The sequence below is a fragment of the Sminthopsis crassicaudata genome, chromosome 2 (genome assembly GCF_048593235.1).
Source record: "Sminthopsis crassicaudata isolate SCR6 chromosome 2, ASM4859323v1, whole genome shotgun sequence".
Classification (NCBI taxonomy): domain Eukaryota; kingdom Metazoa; phylum Chordata; class Mammalia; order Dasyuromorphia; family Dasyuridae; genus Sminthopsis; species Sminthopsis crassicaudata.
The window spans coordinates 123817886-123823765 of record NC_133618.1 but is presented as its reverse complement, the minus strand read 5'-3'; positions in this window follow the sequence as shown (position 1 = coordinate 123823765).

Sequence of the window (5880 nt, the reverse complement as noted above, 5' to 3'; positions counted from 1 at the left end):
TTATGCAGGGTCATATACTTGGTAAGTGGCTGAGGTAAAATTCAAACTGGTCTTCCAGAATCCAGGTTCTGATTCAATTCACTGAACTGTTTAGTTGCCATATTAAGCCTGATCAGTTCATGAAGAAACAATGTCAGCTAGAATTCCTGCTCTAGAACAGGTTCTAGCCCTTTCCAAAGGTCTGTATGATAGTTTATTAACTAATCAAAATAAGTCAATTATTTTAAAATAACAATGCCAGGAATTAATTTTTAGTTTTCTAGTCATAATACTGCTTTGTAGTAAAGCATTGACAGCTGACAAATGGAAGAACTTAAGCCCTGAAATAAAATTTGAAATATGTGCTACCATCCACCATAACAAAGATTTTTAGGCTTTCACACACACACACACACACACCCCTCTCAATTTATTCATCTGTAAAATGGGGATACAATAGTCTCTAGCTCCCAAGGGTGTTGGTAAGATCAAATGAGATCATTGTAAAGTGCCTGGCACATAGTAAGCTATATATAAATGTTAGCTATTATTATATATTTATGACCTTTTATAATATACTTTATAATCTTTTAAGCTAACTCAGTTTCCTCATCTGCAAACTGGGAATACTGATAGCATCTACCTCCCAGCATTGTTGTGAGGATCAAATGAGATAGTTGTAAATCACTTAGCACAATGTCACTGTTTTTGTTTGTTTGTTTGTTTGTTTTTGTTTGTTTGTTTTTGTTTTAACTTGAATGAAATTTATATCTGAAGATTTATATTAACCAGTAAGAGTTATACTTACAATTTTTTTTAAATTATAGGAAATCATCAAATAATAAAACTGAAAAGTTGAATGAAATTGTTAATGCTTACAAAATGAAAATACATTATCATGTTAAGAAATAGAAAAAATGGGGCACCTAGATGGTGCAGTGGATAGAGCACCAGCCCTGAAGTCATGAGGACCTGAGTTCAAATTTGACCTCAGACACTTGATACTTCCTAGCTATGTGACCCTGGGCAAGTCACTTAACCCCAATTGCCTCAGCAAAAAAAAAAAAAAAAAAAGTAAAAATATAATCCTAGAGTAAGAAATTTAAGAAACCAGAGATGAACTAAAGCAATGAAAAAAAAAAAAAAACTAATCATCCAGGTAAGTTTTGAGTTAATTCTTACACCATTTGTAGCAATCTGTTTCCTACTGGGATTGTTTGTGCTAGTTTTGAGTGATACACATGCAAAAGTTATACAGTCTCTATACTCTAGAATCTTGCATTTTTGGGTAGGGGTCAAAAAAGACAATGCCTACTATTTTCATTTTACTTTGAAATAGTGCTAGAATTGACAAGTTATTACCCCCTATAGGGAAAACCTCTTCAGAGAGCAAACCAGGGCTGAAACCCCAGCAAGTACACAATGGGGAGACACACCAGTCCTAGGAACATCTGAATCCAGTGGGTGGCAGGGATTTAAGTGAGAGACCCGGCAGTTAAAAAAAAGCAAAGAGTTGGATTCTAGGACCAGAACCATGTGACAGAACAGTACTCCAAAGGCATCAGTAGGTGTAGTAATGCTGAAACTTAATCATTTAGTTTCCAATGAGCTTGTGCCTCCAATGTGAATATACTAAGTAGTATAATCATGTTGTATTACTATCATCCACATCCTCCCATAAATCTGCCATGGAGGATCTACTTAATGTATTGGAGATACATACACATACATTCACCCATGTACACAGATATATGTACACATGCACACACAGAAGTGGTTTAGTATTATGAAGAAAAGTCTGGTCTTAGCTAAAATCTGGAGGACTTGGGTTCAAATCCTAACTGATTTGTAATATGTAATATTAATATGTAATGTCTGATATGTAATAATGACGAGGCCATGTATAAGTCACATCCTCTCTCAGTGGCCCAGGGAAATCAAAACTAGAAGTTTTTGGTTTTCATGAAAGGAATTTCTAATTTTCTTGACTATGTAACATGTTACAAACATGTAACATGTTACAGACATGTAACAAACTCTATGCTAGAAGTACATACACACCATACTACAGAACATCACATACATGCATATGTACCTATATAAATACAAAATCATCCACTAAGTCCTTCTTAGATACCTCATAATAGAGACCATGTAAGGTTTCCCAATTCTGCAGGAATAGAACATGGGGAGAAATTAAAGCAAAAAAGCAATGTCTTCTCTTGCTTTATCCCCCCGCTGCTCCATTGCCACCAGGATTTGTCCTCCCACTGGATGCTGACTTCTCCCACTCCGTCCCATCCACACTAGAGTCCTGTTCCACTCAGACGCTATGACCCTATAATCCCTTCTCAACAGTTTTTGATTAGAGACATGGACATTCATCTTGCTTGAAGAGGGAATGGCCAGCTATAATTCTCACAAGATAGGAAAACGCTGAAGTTCACTAGTCTGTCCTGCTGTTCTTCCCTCTGAACTCCCTGGCATTCCATTTGACCTGCTGCAGAATTGTAAGGATATCTAGATTTTCCATCTGCCTTGCCCTTACAACTTAAGAATCTTGTAAATTGAATCCTGTTTTATATATATTGTCTCCCCTAATTAGAATGTAGCTTCTTAGAGAGCAGGAAATATCTTGGTTTTCCATTTGTAGCCTTATGCTTAGCACATAGTAAGCCCTTAATAGAAGCTTGGTCATTGCATTGCATTGTATTTTATTCCATTCCACAGAAGGTTATGACAGGGAAGGATAAACTCTGGAAAGGCTTTGAATTTGGCACTGATCAAAGACTCATGTCTCTAATCAAAGGCCTAATCTGGGTAAGTGCAAAGAGGCGCTTCACCCAGAAGGCTGGCCACACAGTGATGGATTTCTTCTGCCAAAACTCCTCCAGAAGCCCTTTACACTGAGGCATAAAAGGGGGAGTGCAGCTATGTGCACCCACGGGTCCTTACACTAAACATATGTACGTGTGTTTATATTTGAATATACACATACAAATGGAACCTTTAATATAATAAAATAAATATTAGGATAGCAACGCTCTCTAACACAGCCTTAGCACAACTCAGAAGTATAGCCAGGAACATCTAGCAGGCTTTTTTCAGAATTCAAGACTGTGTAACCTGTTTTGTGCTTATGCTTTGTATGTTAGATTATACTTCTAGCAAATCCTGATATTCATTGTGTCTCTTAGAACCACCTGGGGCCTTAAAATCAGGACTGATGAAAATACAAATAGGTACCTTATTGGAAAAATAAGGAAACTTGGAAGGTGATCTTTCTTTGTATCATCCCATTACTACTTACTAGCTGTGTGACCCTGGACAAGGTGCTAAACTTGTCTAAGACAAAGGTATCTCATCAATATAATGGGCCAATAATACTTGAATTATTGTCATGGTTGTTGCATAGAAAACATATTATATAATACTAAGTGTTATAAAAATATGTTATTGTTGTGCAAGTTCCCAGCTTAGGAATTAGGCATCTGGGTGACATGGGGTAGCTAGCTACTGCAGTGGCTAGAACTTCAAGCTTAGAGTCAGGAAGACTCATCTTCATGAGTTCAAAATCTGATCTCAGATACTTCCTGGATGACTGTGGACAAGTCACTTAACACTCTTTGCCTCAGTTTTTTCACTGTAAAATGAACTGGAGAAGGAAATGGCAAACCACTCTAGTATTCCTGCCAAGAAAACACCAAAATGGGTCATGACGAATTGGGCATGACTGAGTAACAACAATAAATTCCTATAGTCTGGAGGGAGTAGAGGTAGGGTGCAGTATTATCTTCCATTAAGACACACTATCTTTTCATTCTCTGAACCCCACAAGAGAATTTGTAAAACTTTTAAAACAAATCTTAGTAATGGCTCATGTTTAGGGTCTCTAGAAAGGCATCTTAAAAAAGGTCCTTTGTAGAAAGGTTCTCATCAATGTATAAAGATATTGAACAGATATTTATTTTTCCACTGATAACATTTGAGCCATGACAAATGGCTAAAATGTATATTGTATATTGGCAAATACATAGAACATGAAACAATAATGTAATTCCTTTTATTTTTTCCCAGAAGATTAAAACACTAATACATGAAACACTTTGTGGGATTGCTGAACAGGTATTTCACATTCATTTTGCATGTTCCTGCTGAGGAATGTGTTCACATTCCATATCTTCTAGCACAGGGCTTTTTTCTTTCTTTCTTTTTTTTTTTTTTTTTTCTGAAGCAATTAGGGTTAAGTGAGTTGCCCAGGATCACACAGCTAGGAAGTGTTAAGTGTCTGAAACCAGATTTGAACTCGGTCCTCTTGACTTTAGGGCTAGTGCTCTATTCAAAACTTTTTCCACTTGAGATGCCATTTCTCTTGAGAAATTTTTACATGATCAAGTATAGAGGTATATAAAAATAGGTATAAAAATCAAACATTTGCTGATTGTAAATCATGATTTCACAATCCCCACATTCAGTTACAACATTCAATGTGGGGTTATGAACCACAGTTTAAGAAGCTGGACTGCAGCAAATTAGGTCATGACTTTAACATTCTTAGACTTTTCACCCTTAGTATCCTTATCTTTCTGAATGGGACAGTTAGGTAGTACAAAGGATAGCGTGATGAACTAGGAAGTTAGGAAGACTCATCTCTCTAAGTTCAAATCTGGATTCAGACCCTTAGTAGCTGGGCAGTGAATAAAGTTTGGAGTCTAGACTAGCTATGTGATTCTGGGCAAGTCACTTAATCCTGTTTGCTTCAGTTTTCTGAGATGGAGGAGATGACAAACCACTCCAGTATCTTGGCCAAAAAAACCCTAAATGAGCTTGCATAGTCAGACGTGACTGAAAAATGACTGAACAACATTTTTCTGAAAAGTCCTCCCTTCTGAGAAGTTATTGTCAGATCATCTCTTTCTGGGCAATCAGAATTGAGATACAGGCACTTCTGGTTTTTCACACTTATGAGGTTAGTTCCAAGGCTACAAACATTCACTTTAGGATTGCTATTCAGTTATTTGTGTTCATGGAAAGAAACACAAAGCAAAAGAAGCAGATAAGGACTTGAGAATTTAGTCTTTAGATTCAGTTAAGCACAAACTTTCTCTGCTATATGCAGGCAGTTGCTGTAGTTTCTGAGGAAAGAGAGGGGGAAAGGAGAGAAATTTCCTTCTCTTCCTGCAGTCCCTTTTCCCTTGGAAGCTTGAAGGAGAGCCCAGAGTCCCAACATTCTATGTAGATAGGAAGAAAGTGATAGAATATGGAATCACTTCTCTTCAAATTTCTTGAGGGGGTGGTTCATCCCAGTTCAGTGGCTAAACAACTCCTTTCCTTGCTTTCTAGGGGACCAAGAAGCCCATAAAGGATTGTCAAGAAATTCCAAAGCACAAGTCATTTTCCTTCTTGGAATGACCTATTCCTATGCAATTCCATAAGTATGCTCCAATACAAATTTTTCTCTTTCTCACATGCTCACCACAATTTTTATAGGAAATGATTGTTATAATTGGGACCCGTAATCACTTTGGAATTATGACAATTCCTGGTGGAGAGCTTTAAGTTACTTTCTGGTCTGTAGATCTGATTCTCATGGAATCATAGAATTAGAAATGGTAGAGGCTTTAGAGATCTAGTCCACCCTCCTCATTTCTATAGAAGGACCCAGACCCAGAGAAGGAGGTGACTTACTCATGATTATACATGACAGTCAGGATTAAAGCTTTAGGTCTTCTCATTTCAAATCCAGTGATCTTTTTGCTGCCCTGCTTCAGCTGTCCCTAGAATATTTCCAATCAGGAATTTAGTTTGGCATTTTATTAAAACAAGAGATGATTATGGGGCATATGAACTGAATATCTGGATCCATGTGAATCTTTAGAATAATAATGACATAAGCACTCG